Here is a 22785-nt window from a genome sequence, read left to right as displayed (position 1 = left end):
TTAAGCTAAGTGTATAGCATGCTAGTTTGATAGTGGATATCTTGCTTTCTTAGTTAACAGTTTATTTACATTGACTGTTCCTACCAGCATCAAGGTGTCCAGGGTCCCTGTTCCACAGTCCTTCATTAGGGATTCATTTTGATTGGAGGATCAGCGAAAGTTGAGAGGACATTCGCCGGGCGGAATCCTGGAACAGTTTTTTTTCGTCACTGGGTGTATTCGAAGTAGAGATAAGGGGAATTTTCAAAACTGTCTCAATACGCACTCTTCTGGGCTGAGAGCAGACCTGCTCTCCTTGGGTTTGAAGGATACCTACCAGGGCTAATGCTATTCATTCAACCTTCTTCCCTCCTCAGGATGAAGCTGTTTGCTTGTGCGGGGAGAGACAGCTGTCCATAAAGCTCCCCCCCCTAGCCAACCTATTTGAAAGGTTAATTCCCTAGGAAATGGACCCTGGCACTCCCCCCACTCCTGTGAGTTGTCTGGAAACCCCCTTCCCAGATTAAGTTTTTTTGGGAAGGAGATTTATCTAGCTAAGATAAGGGAAGTTGCAGCAAAGGAGTTTTAAACAGCATGGCATGGGGAAGTGATTTTCAGGCTACTTGGCCAGGGTGAGGAACCTTCATCCAGCTTGACCAGGAGAAGGGCTCTTCTCAAACACCTTAGCCTGGTAAAAAGCTTGTAAACTTGCGAGCATGGCCCTCTTATCTCTCTTTCTGGCTGTACTACCCAGTATTGTTTTATTACTGTGTAGCGTTACGGAATTTCCTGGGTCTCTATAATTAATGATGATGATGATGAGGGTAAAAAGTTGGCAAATATTCTGCAGAATAGTTTTGAAAATATTGCTCATCTCTTGATGTAAGCAAATGGATAAATGAATGGGTGGGGTACGGAATAATGATGCTGATTATTCCGACAAGACTTTCCCCAATGTCTTCTCACTGAAGGACTCCTTCCCGACGAGGCTGCAGGATGACTGATGTACCCACCAACTGCAAGAAATCACGATGAATGAAGAAGCCGGCGTGACTTGATGACGTCACTTGGAACCACAACGCTGTTATCGGTGCTGTTGAGGGGGTAATGCAAGTATGCGGCCATGGACAATGTACTTTACAAAGCGTGGTACATTGTCCATGGCCACATACTTGCATTACCCCCTCATTCCTTGTGATTGCTTGAAGTCGGTGGGCACATCAGTCATCCTGCAGCCTCGTCGGGAAGGAGCCCTTCGGTGTTTAGACATCGGGGTGAGTCTTGTAGGGGTAGTCAGCATTGATATGCTGACTACCCCGAATTAATTGTCCAAATAGCCAAAGAGGTGACATTATGCAAATCCAGGACCATTGGGGCCAAACAAGATGCTGAAATCTGCAATGTGCTGTCTCTTAGCAGATGATCCCTATTACAAAGACAAATCTAATACAATTCTGCAGGTACGTAACTCTATATTGTGGTAGCTGTAATAATGAATGTTGCATTCTCAGATTGCTAACACAATCTCTTCAAATTTTCTACTGCAGAAAATGTCTCGGTTCATTACACCCACTGGAACAATTTCACATTCCCAATCAGGTGGTAGCGGTGCAGTTTTTCAAGGCATTTTCTATGGTTGCTTTGTATATCCAAAGTTGTAGGAACATTTTGAAATGTTGTTATATATAATGTTCCGTTCTCCTACTTGATTTTCCCCTTTTCTCTCTGCCAAAGCAATCTTCCAGCTTTTCAGAAATTTGAAGTGTTTACGTTTGTTTGTTGAGCCTGTATTCCAGATATTGGGCATTTCTGATACGGCTCATAGACTGTTTTTATTTCTAAACTGTGTGGACTTCATTGTAGGATGAAAAATAAGTGCTGCCCTAATAATATTATATTTTTATTATTTTTTTTAATTTATAAAGCGCTGACATATGAAGACGCACTGTACATTGAGAGGATCATAACAAGACACAAACAAATTACATACAGTGACATGAAACAGAAGGTAAAGATGGTCCTGTACAAAGGAGCTTGCAATCTAAGAGGCGAAGAAGCACATGATGCATAAGATAGCAGAATAATAATTGTAATTGCTGATGAAGAAAGTGCAGGTGGCTGTTTTTAGGCATCAGTATTATCAGCCTCCAAATAAAAAGCAGTCATTCATGACTGACATTTCTGAGCAGCTGCCGATAGTTTAGTACCAATGGAAGCACGGTGGCTAAGGGGTTAGCACTTCTGCCTTACAGCACTGGGGTCAGGAGTTCAATTCCCAGCCTCATCTGTGAGGAGTTTGTATGTTCTCCCTGTGTTTGCGCGGGTTTCCTCCGGGTGCTCCGGTTTCCTCCCACACTCCAAAAACATGCTGGTAGGTTAATTGGCTGCTAACAAAATTCACCCTAGTCTGTCTGTCTGTGTGTCCTTCTGTGTGTGTTAGGGAATTTAGACTGTAAGCTCCAATGGGACAGGGACTGATGTGAGTGAGTTCTCTGTACAGCGCTGCGGAATTAGTGGCGCTATATAAATAAATGGTGATGATGATGATGATGAATGGAACAAAGAGAGAGAGCAGAAGGCAGAAAAACAAAACACAAACCAGTCACTTTAGAAATCTTAAAGCAGCTACTGGCAACCATAACTGAGCTTCAGCATGTATCATAACTGAGCCTCCTTCCTCCGCTGGTCTAGAGGAGACTCTTGCTTTCGTGCTGCACGGGCACCCTTATCGTTACTTACTATAAAACATGTTCGTTTGGAGTAACTGTGACTAGTCGAGTGTTTTCCTTTAGTATCAAGCTCACTGTTGTAAACAGAGCCATGAGAATTGTTTCCGTTGTCCAGTGGCAGGAGGTGGGAAGAGCCCTAGTGCTTTTAGCACTGGATATGGGTACCCCTAGGGGGGAGGTCCATTTTTGTTTTTTGCCCCATCTCTCAAGGGAATCCAGCCCCGTGCTGACTAGCATGAGGATGGTTGTCATTATGGTAGCGGGACTCCATCCTTTGAATGTCGACATTGTGACTGTTGACATTACAACGGTCGACAGTCCCAATGTCACCATTTTAAACATGTCATTAGAATTAATATGTCGACATTTGCACAATACTTGTCAACTTTCTGAGGGGATATGGGTGAAGGGGGCGTGGCTTGACGAATAACAGGTTTTTTTGGCCACGCCCAATGATGTAATAACACATATGCGTCATTTTACAGCGGGGACAAGGCCAAAGTGACGCCATTCCCTGAGAATCGCTTCATTGCAGCACTAATTCTGCCCACTTCCTTCTGTCCCAGGAGTCCGAGAGACCTACCCGCAATTTGGAAGTCTCTCAGACATTCCAGGAGAGTTGGCAAGTATGAATTACACTGTCACCATTCTGGTGTCAACAGTATAACTATTGACATATTCACTGTCACCAGAATGACTACATCCCGTACACAGAAGATTGCTCACCTCCAACCCAAAATAGAGAATGAGAATTGCCCAGTGGTTTTTCAAGCTTCTTCTCATATTATTAGACTGTCATTACCCTGTCAGTGAGATTTCACTATCCAGATGACTTATTTTATTAATAAGCAATGAAAAATAATATATAAAGGAAATTTTATTTAAATTTAGAAAGTGACTTGTTTAATTAATAAGCAGTTTTAATCTTTAATTTGTGAGCAGCCCGGTGGCTTAGTGGTTAGCCTTTTACCTCAAAGCACTAGGGTCATGAGTTCAATTCCCGACCATGGCCTTATCTGTGTGCAGTTTGTATGTTCTCCCTGTGTTTGCGTGGGCTTCCTCCGGGTGCTCCGGTTTCCTCCCATACTTCAAAAACGTACTGGTAGGTTAATTAGTTGCTATCAAATTGACTTTAGTCTGTCTGTGTGTGTCTGTGTATGTTAGGGAATTTAGACTATAAGCTCCAATGAGGCAGGGACTGATGTGAGTGAGTTCTCTGTACAGCGCTGTGGAATTAGTGCCGCTATATAAATAGATAAATGATGATGATGATGACAACCAGAATATCCATGTTGCAATGTCACACTTTGATATCAGGGTCACTTAATAAAAAAAAGAAAAGAATTGTTGTAAAAAATATATATATACTATATATATATACATATATATATATATATATATATATATATATATATATATATATATATATACTGTATATTATCATCACTTTTTGTACTCGTGACGCTGTGCGTGAATCCTTAAGACATACATCCTGACCCCTTGTCACATGACCCATTTTCATGCGTTCCGATGTGGAAACCATAACCTTTAGCAGTGACAAAACACACGGAAATACAGAAGTATGAGGATTACCTCATGCAAGCCTTGTTCCAAATTGAAGCTTGTGTAGTATAATAAATAATGTATCCCCTATTATTTATAAGACTATTAGCAGTCACCTTCAGTGACCTGCATAAATGAATTTGGCTTATGACTTTGTGTCTTTATATGGTGTCTAAATATTTAAATATATTTTCCTTGGATGTCACAAAATACATTTCTGTTCAAGATCATTTACAGTTTGAGAATTATCCCAATATTGTATTATTAATATACTAATATTGCAGTCAGTTCTAATGTATTTATCTGCAAAACATTGTATTGACAATTTGTGACTGTTACTCTTCCTTTGTTATTAATTCTTTTTTGTTTATTTTTATTTTTTCAATTTTGTTTGGCACACACGTTTTTTGATTGCTTGCGTACACTAGAGACCCCAGTTTGGTGGCAAGTATAGACAACAAGTCCATATAATGGTGGCTAGTATATAATATAAACCCTGTAATCTGATGGCAAGTATATAAAAGAGAATCCCATTGATGTGGTTAGAATTCAGTACAGAAATGATGATACTTATGTTTAGAATTTACCTTTCTTTATTTCATTTGACCCTTTCATTGCTAGGGCCCCTGTCAAAATCACATGTCAGGAGGTTACACAATTTATTTTCACTCTGCATCAATTTAGTTGCTAAAAATTGTTGTTTTACTCATCAAAATAACTTTTAGACTTCTTTTGTGTGGGGCACTAAGGCTTTTTTCTAGAAGTTCCTATTCTTTTTAATTGACTGTACTTACCTTAGCTGAGCCCCTGTGCCCACCTTCTCCGTCAGATTTACATTGCATTAGGGTCTAGTAAAACCTTGATATTAAGCCACTGCTAGCATCGCAGAATACATGTCTCATATTCTCTACCCTAGGTTACCACCAGTCCCTGCCCCGGTGATGCTTCTATTCTATATTTCCTACCACACAGACACAAGGTCACATTCTTTTCTCATAAGCAAATTAACCAACCAGTATGTCTTTGGGATGTGGCAGGAAACCTGAGCTCCGGGAGGAAAGCCATACAAACATCACAGAGATAGGACCCTGCTTGCAATCGAACCAATGACCCCAGTGCTGTGATGCTGCAATGCTAACCTCTGTGCCGCCGTGCCACCAATAGCATACATCTTATCTTCCCATCTGGTGTCTGGTTTACAATGGATTCCACCGCTCGGAGGGCCAGAATATAATGCGTAGTCAGAAGTAGGCTTTCTGGCTGTTAGCTCTCCAGGTATTGTAAAACTATAAGTAGCAGATCCCCTGACAGGGAATACTGGGCTTTGTTCGACAAGTGCTGCAGAGCCACAGATTGACTCCCTCTGCAGTACTGAGATATTGGCCTGCTCTGTCCACATACATTCAGGGAAAGCTGTCATTGGCCCCTGGCAGACAGCTCCTGCCACTCGGATTAGCGCAGTTTAGGGAGCTGCTTGTATAATGGACTCCGGCATGCATAGCGCCTCAGTGCAGGGTACTATTAGTCCTTAATGACAGTAAGGGCCAGATTAGCCCGAGGTCTAACTGGGATACAGACCAGGGGCCTCGGGCATCCAGGGGGCCCTTGACAGTGCTCAGTGGCATTATTGATCAATGCTGCTGAGCACTGTCACTGTAGTCCTTACGCGGCGCTCAGTGATCTACTCAGTGAGGCACATACAGCGTGACGCAGAAGGACTACAGTGACAGGAGGAGAACAGAAAAAGTTGAGTGCGTGGGGAAGGGTGGTGGGTGGCTCACAGGGGGGAAGGCGGATCTCGGGGGGGTAAGGGCCTCACACGGAAATGGTGGCCCCCTTAGCCCAGGGGCCTCCATTCTCTCAATTCGGCCCTGATGACAGTACTACCTCTAGAAGTGACCTCAGAGCATGCAGCTGGACAGCAGAGGTATAGTTGAAAACCCTCCCTAATTTCAAGGGACAGTCCCAGTTTTTAAAGATGTGTCCCTGGATATTGTTGTTATCCCTATTTTTTGTGGACTAAGAAACAATGGCTGGATAGGAATGTATAGGTAGCCAGAGTAAGCAAAGCAGCACCTATGTCCAATCCTGAAGTCTTGTGTGTAAATCTGCTGGTGTGGGCCTCTGAGACAATGATTGCCAGACTATCATATAAGCAATAGAGACACATGACTGTGCACGAATGACAACACTGAAGTAATCCCCATCAGTCTCCCAGAGTCTACCCTCCCTGTCCTGGGGGGATAATGAGGGACAATCTCACTCCTGCTTCTATGCCAGTGCTCCCTTGGAGACGATCAGTATATAAAGTATTTTTGTGAAATGCCATCAGTCTTGGTATAATTTATTGCACCGCAGGTAGTCTCTACACCTGCTTAACATTAGCTCTAGATCAATATGTAGAATTACAAAATACGCCTCCTAATGGAAAACAGTCACTTAAAGCGAGTTCATTCTAAGTCTCAAATAAGACATTTATAAATAAAACAGCACTAAAATTTATGAACACGAGATCAATGTGGGGAATTGATTTGAAACATGAGTCTGCTGGTATCAAGCACTGCTTTGATCACCTTGTGCGAGTACATGGCAGAGAGATATGGATTATTAACAGAAATGATGATACTCATGTTTAGAATTTACCTTTCTTTATTTCATTTGACCCTTTCATTGCTAGGGGCCCCTGCCAAAATCACACGTTACACAATTTCTTTTCACTCTGCGTCAATTTAGTTGCTGAAAAATTGTTGTTTTACTCATCAAAATAACTTTTAGACTTCTTTTATGTGGGCACTAAGGCTTTTTTCTGAGTACATATCTTTTCAATTGACTGTACTTACCTTAGCTCAGCCCCTGTGCCCGTTGGATCCGTCGGAATCACATTACATTAGGGTCTAGTAAAACCTTGGTTTTAAGCACAGTGGCCTAGTGGTTAGCACTTCTGCCTAAAAGCACTGGGGTCATGAGTTAGATTCCCGACCATGGTCTTATCTGGGTGGAGTTTGTATGTTCTCCCTGTGTTTGCATGGGTTTCCTCCGGGTGCTCCGGTTTCCTCCCACACTTCAAAAATATACTGCTAGGTATTGGCTGCTATCAAAATTGACCCTAGTCTCTGTCTGTCTGTCTCCCTGTCTGTCTATCTCCCTTTTTGTCTGTGTGAGTTTGTGTCTATATTAGGGAACTTAGACTGTAAGCTCCAATGGGGCAGGGACTGATGTGAAGGAGTTCTCTGTACAGCACTGCGGAATTAGTGGCGCTATATAAATAAATGATGATGATGAAGCCGCTGCTAGCATCACAGAACATGTCACATCCTGTCTGTCCAAGGATAACTACATTTTCTTTTGCCTGAATGGTTATCCTGATTTAGTGATTGTATGTCTTCAGTAAATGACCTTTGGAGACTGAGCTTCTATCATAAACACTGACATGCATCACAATGATATTCCCCGTCCCTCCTTATGTGTAACATCCTCTATGATGTTAAATGGGCCTTAGGTCTACTTGTTAATACTTATCTCCGAATTAATACAACAGCACGGTGGCACTTCTGCCTTACAGTACTGGTGTTATGAGTTCAATTCCCAACCATGGCCTTATCTTATCTTATTAGCTGCTATCAAATTGACCCTAATCTTTGTCTGTGTCTATGTTAGGGAATTTAGACTGTAAGCCCCAATGGGGCAGGGACTGATGTGAGTGAGTTCTCTGTACAGCGCTGCAGAGTTAGTGGTGCTATATAAATAAATGGTAATAATAATAATAATAACTGTATTAGCCGCAATTCTGTCCCATCTACAGAAACTCAAAGGAGGCGAGAATGAATATAATAATACTGACTGACACCTGATCCATGGAAGCCTCCACTGCTCACCTAGATGCTGCTGCAATCTTCACGGTAATTACTTCATTTCAAACTGTCTCACTGCTAAGATTGATAATGTGGCTGATGATTTGATGGCCGCTATATCAAGAGGACATTACTCACTTTAAATTGTCCTGGTCCTCTCTGCTGCATTTGACACTGTTGATCACTCACTTCCAGGGCCGGACTGGGACTAAAAATCAGCCCTGGCATTTATAGCACACAGGCCCACGTGTTGTGGGCTCCATGCACTATATTGTTGCACACTGATGCTGGCGCAGTGCGCGTTGCTGGTGCTGTACAATATGATGTAGTGTGAGTGTTTGTGTGAGGGGGGTATTTATTTCTCCTAATGACCCTCAACATTACATTGTTAGCACCTCAATTACATCAATAAATACCATGACAATACATTATTAGTACCCAAATTATAGCAATAAATAACCTCGCACACACACTCATATTACATCAATCACCCCCACATTACAGCAACCAGCATCATCCCCACATTACAGCAACAGGCATCCCCCCCACATTACAGCATCCAGCATCATCCCCACATTACAGCGTCCAGCATCACCCCCACATTACAGCATCCAGCATGACCCCCCACATTACAGCGTCCAGCATCATCCCCACATTACAGCGTCCAGCATCACCCCCACATTACAGCATCCAGCATCACCCCCCACATTACAGCATCCAGCATCACCCCCCACATTACAGCAACCAGCATCACCTCCCCCATTACAGCAACCAGCATCCCCCCCACATTACAGCATCCAGCATCATCCCCACATTACAGCGTCCAGCATCACCCCCACATTACAGCATCCAGCATGACCCCCCACATTACAGCGTCCAGCATCACCTCCCCCATTACAGCAACCAGCATCACCCCCCACATTACAGCATCCAGCATGACCCCCACATTACAGCAACCAGCATCACCTCCCCCATTACAGCAACCGGCATCACCCCCCACATTACAGCAACAGGCATCCCCACCACATTACAGCAACCAGCATCCCCCCCACATTACAGCAACCAGCATCATCCCCACATTACAGCAACCAGCATCATCCCCACATTACAGCAACAGGCATCCCCCCCACATTACAGCAACCAGCATCACCCCCCACATTACAGCGTCCAGCATCACATCCCACATTACAGCAACCAGCATCACCCCCACATTACAGCATCCAGCATGAACCCCTACATTACAGCGTCCAGCATCACCTCCCCCATTGCAGCAACCGGCATCACCCCCCACATTACAGCAACCAGCATCACCCCCCACATTACAGCAACCGGCATCACCCCCCACATTACAACAACAGGCATCACTTTCCACATTACAGCATCCAGCATGACCCCCCACATTACAGCGTCCAGCATCACCTCCCACATTACAGCAACCAGCATCCCCCCCACATTACAGCATCCAGCATCATCCCCACATTACAGCGTCCAGCATCACCCCCACATTACAGCATCCAGCATGACCCCCCACATTACAGCGTCCAGCATCACCTCCCCCATTACAGCAACCAGCATCACCCCCCACATTACAGCATCCAGCATGACCCCCACATTACAGCAACCAGCATCACCTCCCCCATTACAGCAACCGGCATCACCCCCCACATTACAGCAACAGGCATCCCCACCACATTACAGCAACCAGCATCCCCCCCACATTACAGCAACCAGCATCATCCCCACATTACAGCAACCAGCATCATCCCCACATTACAGCAACAGGCATCCCCCCCACATTACAGCAACCAGCATCACCCCCCACATTACAGCGTCCAGCATCACATCCCACATTACAGCAACCAGCATCACCCCCACATTACAGCATCCAGCATGAACCCCTACATTACAGCGTCCAGCATCACCTCCCCCATTGCAGCAACCGGCATCACCCCCCACATTACAGCAACCAGCATCACCCCCCACATTACAGCAACCGGCATCACCCCCCACATTACAACAACAGGCATCACTTTCCACATTACAGCATCCAGCATGACCCCCCACATTACAGCGTCCAGCATCACCTCCCACATTACAGCATCCAGCATCACCCCCCACATTACAGCAACCAGCATCACCTCCCACATTACAGCATCCAGCATGACCCCCACATTACAGCATCCAGCATGACCCCCCACATTACAGCACCCAGCATCACTTCCCACATTACAGCATCCAGCATGACCCCCCACATTACAGCGTCCAGCATCACTCCCCACATTACAGCAACCAGCATCACCCCCACATTACAGCAACCAGCATCACCCCCCACATTACAGCAACCAGCATCACCCCCCACATTACAGCAACCAGCATCACCCCCACATTACAGCAACCAGCATCACCCCCACATTACAGCAACCAGCATCACACCCCACATTACAACAACCGCCATCACCTCCCACATTACAGCATCCAGCATGACCCCCATATTACAGCGTCCAGCATCACCCCCCACATTACAGCAACCGGCATCACCCCCTGCATTACAGCAACCAGCATCACCCCCACATTACAGCAACCAGCATCATCCCCCACATTACAGCAACCAGCATCATCCCCCACATTACAGCAACCAGCATCACCCCCACATTACAGCAACAGGCATCCCCCCCACATTACAGCAACCAGCATCATCCCCCACATTACAGCAACCAGCATAACCTCCCACATTACAGCATCCAGCATCACCCCCCACATTACAGCTTCCAGCATCACCTCCCCACATTACAGCAACCAGCATCAACCCCACATTACAGCAATACCCTCTCCTACTTATTAACAATACTAAGCCCCAAACACACTAGAACATTGCTGCCACCACACAACCCTATACTACAGCTATACCACCAATTATACAGGCGCCACTGTAGGAAACCAATGTTTTGCTTTTTTCAAATCTCCCACAAGATATCAACAACAGAGTACTTACACACATATAGGTAACAGGTACCCTTTTCCCTCAATTAAATAGTAATGGCAGAATTTTCAACTCTAACATATATCTAAAAAAAAAACACATAACTATTGAATGATCATTTGAACCCACAAGGCCACATTAAAAGTATTTCCATCTACAGCAAAATGTCAGAGAAGATAATATGGCAGAAATTCATATTATGCCACACCATAGTGCGCCCAGTTCATATTATGCCACATCGTAGTGCCCCAAGGTCATATTATGCCATAATAGTGACCGCAAATAACATTATGCCATAGTAGTGCCCAGAAATCATTAGTAGTGCCCAGAAATCATTAGTAGTGCCCAGACAAAAACTCATTCACAAATAAAAATTGTACAGCATATCAGATACTAAGTGTGTAAGTCCCAGGAGCAGCTTTTACAATGCAAACATAAATAGATATATTGACACAATCAGATAAAATTTATGACAAGCAGTGTTTTTTCCTCTTAATTAAAAATCTTTGTACAGATAAAGATGCAAGAAACATTACAGTGCAATAATGAGCAATACATAGTGTTTTAAACGTCATTGGATACACAGTAGTGCCCCCAGTTCAAGAAAGGATGGTTAAAAACACATTGCACACGAGAAAATATTTGAGCTTACCTGATTATGGCATCCTGTGTTCTGTTCTCCTACTGGGTGCGCTGGGCGAGGAGGGATCAGCAGCTGTCAGCTCACAGGCAGTCGGGAACAGGAACAGAGGGTAGTGGTCGAAGCGGAAATTTAGAAGTGGGGGTATGGAAAATATAAGTGAATTTTTCCCCTCTGTGCATTCCTATTCTTTATTACTACTTGTGTTTTATGAGGGCTGTATCCCTGACATTCCCATTCTTAAGATGTCTCTCCCTTGACACTTTCTTTTAACTATGCCGCTGCACCATCTTTTCCTTTGTCCCTCTCACTTAATCCCCTGCACCACCTTCTCCCCTGGCTCTCTCACACGTCTTCCTGCACCACCTTCTCTCCTGGCACTCTCACACGTCTTCCTGCAACACCTTCTCCCCTGGCACTCTCACACGTCTTCCTGCACTGACTACCCCCCTGGCACTCACACGTCTTCCTACACCTTCTACCCCCTGGCTCTCTCACACGTCTTCCTGCACCCTCTACCCCCTGGCTTTCTCACCCCTCTTCCTGCACCCCCTACCTCCCTGGCTCTCTCACCCCTCTTCCTGCACCCCCTACCTCCCTGGCTTTCTCACCCCTCTTCCTGCACCCACTACCTCCCTGGCTCTCTCACTCCCTCTTCCTGCACACCCTTCCCCCTGGCTCTCTCACCCCCTCTTCCAGTGCCCCTACCCCCTGGCTCTCTCACCCCTCTCCCAGCACTCCCTGGCTCTCTCACCCTCTCTACCAGCACCCCCTACCCCTTGGCTCTCTCACCCCCTCTCCCAGCACCCCCTACCCCCTGGCTCTATCACCCCCTCTCCCAGCACTTCCCTACCCCCTGGCTCTCTCATCCCTCTTCCAGCACCCCCTACCCCCTAGCTCTCTCACAGCACCCCCTTCCCCTTTGGCTCTCTCATCCCCTCTCCCAGCACCCCCTTCCCTTTTGGCTCTCTCATCCCCTCTCCCAGCACCCCCTTCGGCTCTCTCATCCCCTCTCCCAGCACCCCCTTCGGATCTCTCATCCCCTCTCCCAGCACCCCCTTCCCCTTTGGATCTCTCATCCCCTCTCCCAGCAACCCCTTCCCCTTTGGATCTCTCATCCCCTCTCCCAGCACCCCCTTCCCCTTTGGATCTCGCATCCCCTCTCCCAGCACCCCCTTCCCCTTTGGATCTCTCATTCCCTCTCCTAGCACCCCCTGGCTCTCTCACCCCCTCTCCCAGCACCCCCTTCGGATCTCTCATCCCCTCTCCCAGCACCCCCTTCCCCTTTGGATCTCTCATCCCCTCTCCCAGCAACCCCTTCCCCTTTGGATCTCTCATCCCCTCTCCCAGCACCCCCTTCCCCTTTGGATCTCGCATCCCCTCTCCCAGCACCCCCTTCCCCTTCGGATCTCTCATCCCCTCTCCCAGCACCCCCTTCCCCTTTGGATCTCTCATCCCCTCTCCCAGCAACCCCTTCCCCTGTGGATCTCTCATCCCCTCTCCCAGCACCCCCTTCCCCTTTGGATCTCGCATCCCCTCTCCCAGCACCCCCTTCCCCTTTGGCTCTCTCATCCCCTTTCCCAGCACCCCCTTCGGCTCTCTCATCCCCTCTCCCAGCACCCCCTTCCCCTTTGGCTCTCTTATCCCCTCTCCCAGCACCCCCTTCGGCTCTCTCATCCCCTCTCCCAGCACCCCCTTCGGATCTCTCATTCCCTCTCCCAGCACCCCCTTCCCCTTTGGATCTCTCATCCCCTCTCCCAGCAACCCCTTCCCCTTTGGATCTCTCATCCCCTCTCCCAGCACCCCCTTCCCCTTTGGATCTCGCATCCCCTCTCCCAGCACCCCCTTCCCCTTTGGCTCTCTCATCCCCTTTCCCAGCACCCCCTTCGGATCTCTCATCCCCTCTCCCAGCACCCCCCTCCCCTTTGGATCTCTCATCCCCTCTCCCAGCAACCCCTTCCCCTTTGGATCTCTCATCCCCTCTCCCAGCACCCCCTTCCCCTTTGGATCTCGCATCCCCTCTCCCAGCACCCCCTTCCCCTTTGGATCTCTCATCCCCTCTCCCAGCACCCCCTGGCTCTCTCACCCCCTCTCCCAGCACCCCCTTCCCCTTTGGCTTTCACCCCCTCTCCCAGCACCCCCTTGCTCTCTTACCCCCTCTCCCAGCACCCCTTTTGGGTCTCTCATTCCCCTCTCCCAGCACCCCTTCCCCTTTGGATCTCTCATCCTCTCTCCCAGCACCCACTTCCCCTTTGGATCTCACATCCCCTCTCCCAGCACCCCCTTCCCCTTTGGATCTCTCATCCCCTCTCCCAGCACCCCCTGGCTCTCTCACCCCCTCTCCCAGCACCCCCTTCCCCTTTGGCTTTCACCCCCTCTCCCAGCACCCCCTTGCTCTCTCACCCCCTCTCCCAGCACCCCTTTCGGGTCTCTCATCCCCTCTCCCAGCACCCCTTCCCCTTTGGATCTCTCATCCCCTCTCCCAGCACCCCCTTCTCCTTCGGATCTCATCCCCTCTCCCAGCACCCCCTTCCCCTTTGGATCTCTCACCCCCTCTCCCAGCACCCCCTTCCCCTTTGGCTTTCACCCCCTCTCCCAGCACCCCCTTGCTCTCTCACCCACTCCCCTAGCAGCCCCTACCCCCTGGCTCTCTCACACTGGTGATCCCCGAGCGCAACTTGCGGCACCCCCCCCCCCCCCCCGAAAAAATCGCGGCACCCCCGCGACCTCCCCTCCCCCGAAAATTGCGGCACCCCCGCGACCCCCCCTCCCCTGAAAATCGCGGCACCCCCGCTACCCCCATTCAGAAAAAAAAAAATCTGGAAACTGATTGCTTGTAAGTGCAACGGGGGAAGGAGCGCAACAGAGGTAGCTGGTTCCCGGGGAGGAACCAGCTACCATGAAGACAGGAGGAGTCGGGCCGGCCCATATAGCCATCGGCCCTTCTGGCGTATTTGCCAGAAGTGCCAGATGGCCAGTCCGGCCCTGCTCACTTCTCACACAAACACTATTTTTCCTAGGTCCTCAGAATGATTTCCTGTCCTGGTTCTAATCCTACTTTATCAAATCACTCAGTGTTCTTTTCTATAAATCCACCTCCTATCCACTTCCTCTATAAGTTAGAGTACTATAAGGCTCAGTCCTAGGCCCTCTACTCTGCTCTCTCTACACCATTTCACTTGGAAAACTAATAAGCCTTTTAGGATTACAGTATCATCTTCAAGCGGATGATAACCAAATTTATCCATCATCTTTGGATCTTTTGCCATCAGTGGTAGTCCAGTGTTAGCCCGTGTTACTAGCTGTCTTTCTGCTATTTAATCTTGGATGTCCTCTCGTCATCTCAAGATGAATCTTTCAAAAACTGAGATAATAATATTCCAACAAGCCAACAGAAGCTACCTACCTGTCATCTTTATTTCCGTTGGCAGCCTACGTAAATGTCATCCTTGGCTCAAAATTGTCCTTTGTTCCCCACATCCATTCTGTATACAAAACCTGTTATTTACACCTAAGAAAGATTTCCAGAATATGCACGAATTTCATACAAGACACAGCAAGAAGTTTAATTCATGCACTCATCATCTCCGGCATTGACTATTGCAATTCTTCAATTACTGGTCTTCGTCAAACAAGATTTTCACCCCTAAAATCTGTGGCCAGAACATTTATAAAATGTTTTTCAATTGCTACTCCACTCTATCAGTCCTTACATTGGTTACCAGTAATTTACCAGATCCAATATAAAATACTTCTACTAACATACAAAGTCAAAAATAAAACTGCACCAGTATACACCTCTTCAAAAAATATCTCCCGTCTCAACCCCTCCATTACACCAAGATGTGCTTCTCTCATCCACACTCATCACTAGCTCCCATTCACGATCACAGACCTTTTTTGGGGCTGTACGCATTCTGTGGCAAGCAGGGCCCCCTTTTACTTGTCAATTAATAACTAATTTTGTTTTATTATTGTGTTGGTTCCCAATTGGAATATGCTTGCACAATATAAAAATTGTTAATGACAATAATAATAAGTGAAAGTGCTCATAGCTCGTGCTGAGAATGCTATAGAACCATAGCAGATGCATCAATGTCAGAATAATATGACTGCCAGAGAGCGGTGAGAGGTCAGCTCCAGAACAATAGTTGCGGAAAGTCTTCTTTAGGAACTAATGCCTTCTGCAACCATTTTTCACTGCTTTGCAGTAGAACGAGATCGTTGAACTCCAAGCTGCACTTTGCCTTCAGGTCCACCTCTCTGACTTGTCATCCTGAAAGTCCTTATCTGGACATCTGAGAGGATACTGGGCCTGATTCATTAAGGATCTTAACTTGAGAAACTTCTTATTTAAGTCTCCTGGACAAAACCATGTTACAATGCAAGGGGTGCAAATTAGTTTTCTGTTTTGCACATAAGTTAAATACTGACTGTTTTTTCATGTAGCACACAAATATCAACTTTAAATTTCAGTGTACAAATAAGCTATCAAGTATTTGTGTGCTACATGAAAAAACAGTCAGTATTTAACTTATGTGCAAAACAGAAAACTAATTTGCACCCCTTGCATTGTAACATGGTTTTGTCCAGGAGACTAAAATAAGAAGTTTCTCAAGTTAAGATCCTTAATGAATCAGGCCCAGTATCTCTGTCCCTATAAGTCCTATAAGAGATCCATTCTATCAGATGTTTTGGAGAAAATCAGAAAAAATTGTACACCTTAAACACCTTGAGGGCCAGATTAAGAGAAAAGGGGATGCAAGTATTCTATGATGTTCTATGCAGGCCTATACATCCAAGACACATACATTTGTCATTAAGCCACTTTTGAGACCTTGCGATGCATAGGCCAAGCCTTGGATTCCAGAGTTTTTTCCCTCTGAGTAGCAACAATGGATTATCTCATTCGGGATTTTGTAACATTCCCTGTTGGTGATATTATTGTCATTCACTAGATAAATAGGAAAAATATGGGGCAATTGAACCCTCGAGGTTGAAGTCTCCTGAAAACATTGACCATGCCCTCTGGGAGCAGGGGGAGTTCTAAAAAGTTAATATGGGTTCTGCTGGTCGAATTGTGTCCCATGGTATTTATGAAGTGGAAATAGTTTATAGAGGGGTCATGACTAATGCTCATTCAAACAATAGCAAGCTGAGAGTGTCTGCCAGCTAGGGCAGAAGTTGGCACAGGCTGAATAGAATGTCCTGGCCTCTTCAATACAAGACAGCTACTTTGTGTGGATGGCACTCTAGCTTACGTACATTCTAGAATGCACTAGGTAATTGATATTCTTAAAACAACATAATATATTTGAAAAGGAAGATATAAACTTTTATGGCTGGAGCTAAAATACAGGGACACAACATCACTGGTATAACTACTGTAGATGATGGATATCAACTTATGATGAATATTAATTTACCTCCAAGCAATTATTACAGCATGTGTTCCTTTTTACTGGAATCGTTACTCATCCAGAAACCCTTTCAACCCCGGTCAGTTAGGTTCATTTCTAAACTGGATCTTATTCTTTAAACTCTAACTGGAAGACTTTACATTTCTTAATGAGAACGTAGGGTGATTGTGTCTTTGGCTATCCAGTTGTGTTACCAGCAGCACATATTGTTGACTACAGTATTATACTATGTGGCGCTCCCTCCCACTTATTTTGTTTTAGATAGATATATATGTTGAGATATAGATAGATATGAGATAGATAGATAGATAGATAGATATGAGATAGATAGATAGATATGAGATAGATATCAGATAGATAGATATATATGTTGAGATATATAGGCAGATATGAGATAGATGGATAGATATGAGAAGATAGATAGTTAGATAGATAGATAGATATGAGATGGATAGATAGATAGATAGATAGATAGCTAGATAGCTAGATAGATAGATATGAGAAGATAGATAGATATGAGAAGATAGATAGATAGATAGATAGATAGATAGATAGATATATAGATAGATATGAGATAGATAGTTAGATATTGAGATAGATAGATAGATAGATTAGATAGATAGATATATTTTGAGATATATAGATAGATATGAGATAGATAGATAGATATTGAGATAGATAGATATAATAGATAGATAGATATGAGATAGATACGAGATATATAGATAGATCGATATATTTTGAGATATATAGATGATATGAGATAGATAGATATATAGATATATAGATAAATATGAGATAGATAGATAGATAGATAGATAGATAGATATAAGATAGATATGAGATAGATAGATAGATAGATAGATAGATAGATAGATAGATAGATATGAGATAGATAGATATGAGATAGATATTAGATAGATAGATAGATAGATATATAGATAGATAGATAGAAAGATAGATAGATGGGTAGATAGATAGATAGATAGATAGATAGATAGATAGATAGATATGAGATAGATAGATAGATATGAGATAGATAGATAGATAGATAGATAGATGGGTAGATAGATATATAGATAGATAGATAGATAGATAGATAGATAGATAGATAGATAGATAGATATGAGATAGATAGATAGATATGAGATAGATAGATAGATAGATAGATAGATAGATAGATAGATATGAGATAGATATCAGATAGATAGATATATATGTTGAGATATATAGGCAGATATGAGATAGATGGATAGATAGATATACATGAGATAGATAGATAGATAGATATGAGATAGATAGATAGATATGAGAAGATAGATAGTTAGATAGATAGATAGATATGAGATGGATAGATAGATAGATAGATAGATAGCTAGATAGATAGATATGAGAAGATAGATAGATATGAGAAGATAGATAGATAGATAGATAGATAGATAGATAGATAGATAGATAGATAGATAGATAGATATATAGATAGATATGAGATAGATAGTTAGATATTGAGATAGATAGATAGATAGATTAGATAGATAGATATATTTTGAGATATATAGATAGATATGAGATAGATAGATAGATATTGAGATAGATAGATATAATAGATAGATAGATATGAGATAGATACGAGATATATAGATAGATAGATATATTTTGAGATATATAGATGATATGAGATAGATAGATATATAGATATATAGATAAATATGAGATAGATAGATAGATAGATAGATAGATAGATAGATAGATATAAGATAGATATGAGATAGATAGATAGATAGATAGATAGATAGATAGATAGATAGATATGAGATAGATAGATATGAGATAGATATTAGATAGATAGATAGATAGATATATAGATAGATAGATAGAAAGATAGATAGATGGGTAGATAGATAGATAGATATATAGATAGATAGATATGAGATAGATAGATATGAGATAGATAGATAGATAGATAGATGGGTAGATAGATATATAGATAGATAGATAGATAGATAGATAGATAGATAGATAGATAGATATGAGATAGATAGATAGATAGATAGATATGAGATAGATAGATAGATAGATAGATAGATAGATAGATAGATATGAGATAGATAGATAGATAGATAGATAGATAGATAGAATGGTTTTAGAGATATAAATGCTGTAGGGACTAAACACAGAATACAATAAATGGGTGTTAGGAGAAGTAACATGTGTGGTTTGTATCCTCTAATGATTTGGTTGTTCTTTTATCCATAATATTTTTATTAGCATTTCTTTAACCCCGGAAAAGCAACAAGAATTAAGAATTGTACAGATTGAAGCTAAGGATAAAAAAAAGTGAAGCTTATTGTTGTGATAACAAAAGAAAGCCTTTTTTTTAATGGATGAGAATAAATTATTCTGCGACATTCTTGCCAGATGTTAATATCCTAACTGCTTCCAGCTGCTGTGTGTAAAGAACATCCCCTACAGCCCAGGAAGCTGCCTGTTACCTCCATTCTCCAGCAGTATCAGCCTGATATTCAGAAAATTGACCTTATCCCTAAGAGTGAGTAAATTATGGGGTCAGGGAGGACTTAATTGAGCTATAGTACCATGACACATGGACACTTGTGAATGCTGCATTTTTCTAGCCTGAATATCCCTGTATTTCAGATGTATGATTTTGGAAAGAGAACTCCCCCACACTCTTTCAGAATTACAAGGGTCACTCGCCTGGGACCTCTGCTACTGCTGAGTTACCGCCTACCGATGGTTGTATGGTCGTCAGAACCAAGGAAAATTTTCAAACTGCATTGGTGAGATGGTAGCACCTGATTGGATGGCCTCAGTTCTCGCCCAATGAGGTGCTACCATGTGGCTGACAAGAGTTTCAATTCCCTCAACATTACTCTGGAAAATACCACCCTTGATAGAAGGTAAAACTGGGATGATGAGGGTTCCAAAGGAAGTATTAACATATGTACAAGATAGGGGTGTGACAATATCAAGGCAAACTGAGGCAGCTATGTCAGGTAACAAATTTTTAGCAAGCTTAAGGGATTTAAGAGGATTTGCCCTAATGTGCAACAGTCTGACTTCTAAAGGCTTTTCCACCTCTCCCCCTTTACAGAGACTGTACCTGGGTGTGGAGGGGATATATGATACGTATTGGGCTGAACTTTGGTGTTTTGATGTGTCGGGGGTGAATTTCATAACTTACCTTCAATTTAGGCAGCCATTCTGTGGTCTGAACCAATATTTAACAGAAAGCATCATCATCAGTTATTTATATAGCGCCACTAATTCCGCAGCGCTGTACAAAAAACTCACTCACATCAGTCCCTGCCCCATTGGAGCTTTACAGTCTAAATTCACACACACAGACAGACAGACAGACAGACACACACAGACAGAGAGAGACTAGGGTCAATTTAGAGAGCAGCCAATTAACCTACCAGTATGTTTTTGGAGTGTGGGAGGAAACCGGAGCACCTGGAGGAAACCCACGCATCCACGGGGAGAACATACAAACTCCACACAGATAAGACCATGGTCGGGAATCGAACTCATGACCCCAGTGCTGAGAGGTAGAAGTGCTAACCACTAGGCCACTAACTAATGCACTAGGAACCAGTGATCTTGCAAGTACAGAGCAATATCTTTAGTTCTTAGTGAATTCATGGTCCACTCTCAAGGTCTTGATAAAGTAATAACCTGAAAATTATTAGCATAAAAATAAAGGTGTATCAGAAGAAGAAGAACTATGAGGTTTTGGACAGTATAAGTGTGTCGGAGATGTCAACTCAATGCTTGTACTTAGAAATATTAAATGATCACAACGTGGTTACGTTTGAAATAGCATGGTGTGAGACGGTCTTTGTACACACCCTAAAAACATGACCTCATTTGTTTTCTAACTTTGTAGTTTCCAGTACCAATAGTTTAAAAAAACATTAAATACTGAGTTCATGAGCTAAACCAGAGAGACTTTGCACTATTTTGTTGACATTCCACCTACCCATCATATAAGAGACCTGTGAGCGTCACACTGAAAAAACAGTCATGTTACATAGCTCACAAAGACCACTTACTGCTACCTGCGACATTGGAATGTCTTGGCAGCATCATATAAGTTCATGGAGAGTTTTTCATTCTGAGCCAGATTTGTGTCAGTGTCTTTTTTCAACACGTTCCGCTGGCATAAGACACTAATTAAAAGCACTCGTTGTTGTAGATATAAATAGTTCCGCTATAAACAGAACAATTAAATGGCAGATGATACATGTTAACCTAAAGAAACATTGTCCTAGCACACTGGGGTCTACCGATAGCTTCCATATGTTTAAAATTAGGATCTAGGGATAGTCACAGCAACGTCTATATCGATTTCAGCTTACAAATCGTAATAATTTACATTACTAAAATTTACATTGTGAAGTTTATTTGGGAAGTAAATTCACCAATACGGCTATGGGACTCTACATGTGTTTGTCATTTAATATGCGCTATCTGTAAACTGTTGAAGACTGATGGCCTAACGTTTTGTTATTGACCACACAGGAAATAGGGGCTAATTTGTACACACTGCTACATGTGCCATCCAAACATCCGTTTCATTACAGAATAACAAGTGTAGAAGATGCGGCTGTGTGGTGTAAGGTAGAAGGTGGGTTAAGTCTGACAGGTGTCTATAAGTTTGTTTAAATGTAATATTGGAAACAGATGTGTAACGTAAACTAGGGCTGCTACACAAACAAATTACAATGACATTAAGGCTTGTTTTGTTCCAGCACAGAATGAAAAGGGTATATAAAAAAAGCAATGTAAACTATCACCTCATGTATGGCAAAAAAAATAATTCAGCGTTACAGAAATTCATGAGGTCCCTATGTCTCTTTTATCATTAGAAAGTGCTTTGCCAGCACAATACAGTTCCACACAGCTCTGAAAGTGCTTAGTTCTTGATTTAAATTAAAATTTTGTGATTTCAGGTAGCAGTTTTCTGGCTTTGTATTTTGTTAAAAAGTAGTTGTAGTAGGGGGAACGACAGCCTATAGCAGTGTTGGCTAACAGGTGACACTCCAGGTGTTGTGAAACTACAAGTCCCAGCTTACCCTTCAAGCAATAAGCTGCTAAATATTGGCAAAGCATGCTGGGACTTGTAGTTTCACAACACCTTGAGTGTCACAGGTTAGCCAACACTGGCCTATAGCAACATCAAGATTCAGTGTACCATAAATCTCAATATTCAAACCTTTAAAACTTCCCTTCAACCCTATAGAAGCTCTTTGAAAACCCATCTAATTTTTCGAGGTGACCTTATCCCCGATAACACTATTCACACTAATGCACCCTCACAACTGTTCCAATGGCCACTTTGAACCACACTCGCTACTCTTGTTTCAGCTGTGCCCTCTTCCCTTTAGAATGTAAGCTGTCTAATGATCAGGGTCCTCCATACCCTTTGTTTTCATGTCTGCGTTTATTTTGTCTACCTTGTATGTCCCTGTTTTATGTATGTACTGTTTTCCCTACTGAACGGCGCTGTGGAGCACTGTGGTGCCTTACAAATCTGCGATAATGATTATAGTCCCGATTTTGGCAGGACTGTCCCGATGGTCGAACTCAAAAAGGGGTTGTC

General features: G+C 43.5%; 1 long non-coding RNA gene across 1 annotated transcript; it reads left to right on the top strand.

The window, feature by feature from the left end:
• The first annotated feature begins 8087 nt into the window (after window positions 1-8087).
• Window positions 8088-20147, top strand: LOC142142627 (uncharacterized). The gene is made up of 3 exons (XR_012689248.1): window positions 8088-8170; window positions 19606-19710; window positions 19818-20147. It is a non-coding gene; the product is annotated as an uncharacterized LOC142142627 (long non-coding RNA).
• Window positions 20148-22785: the final 2638 nt, after the last annotated feature.

Source organism: Mixophyes fleayi, chromosome 3, assembly GCF_038048845.1.
Source record: "Mixophyes fleayi isolate aMixFle1 chromosome 3, aMixFle1.hap1, whole genome shotgun sequence".
NCBI classification, from domain to species: Eukaryota; Metazoa; Chordata; class Amphibia; order Anura; family Limnodynastidae; genus Mixophyes; species Mixophyes fleayi.
This window is presented reverse-complemented; position numbering and strand designations above follow the sequence as displayed.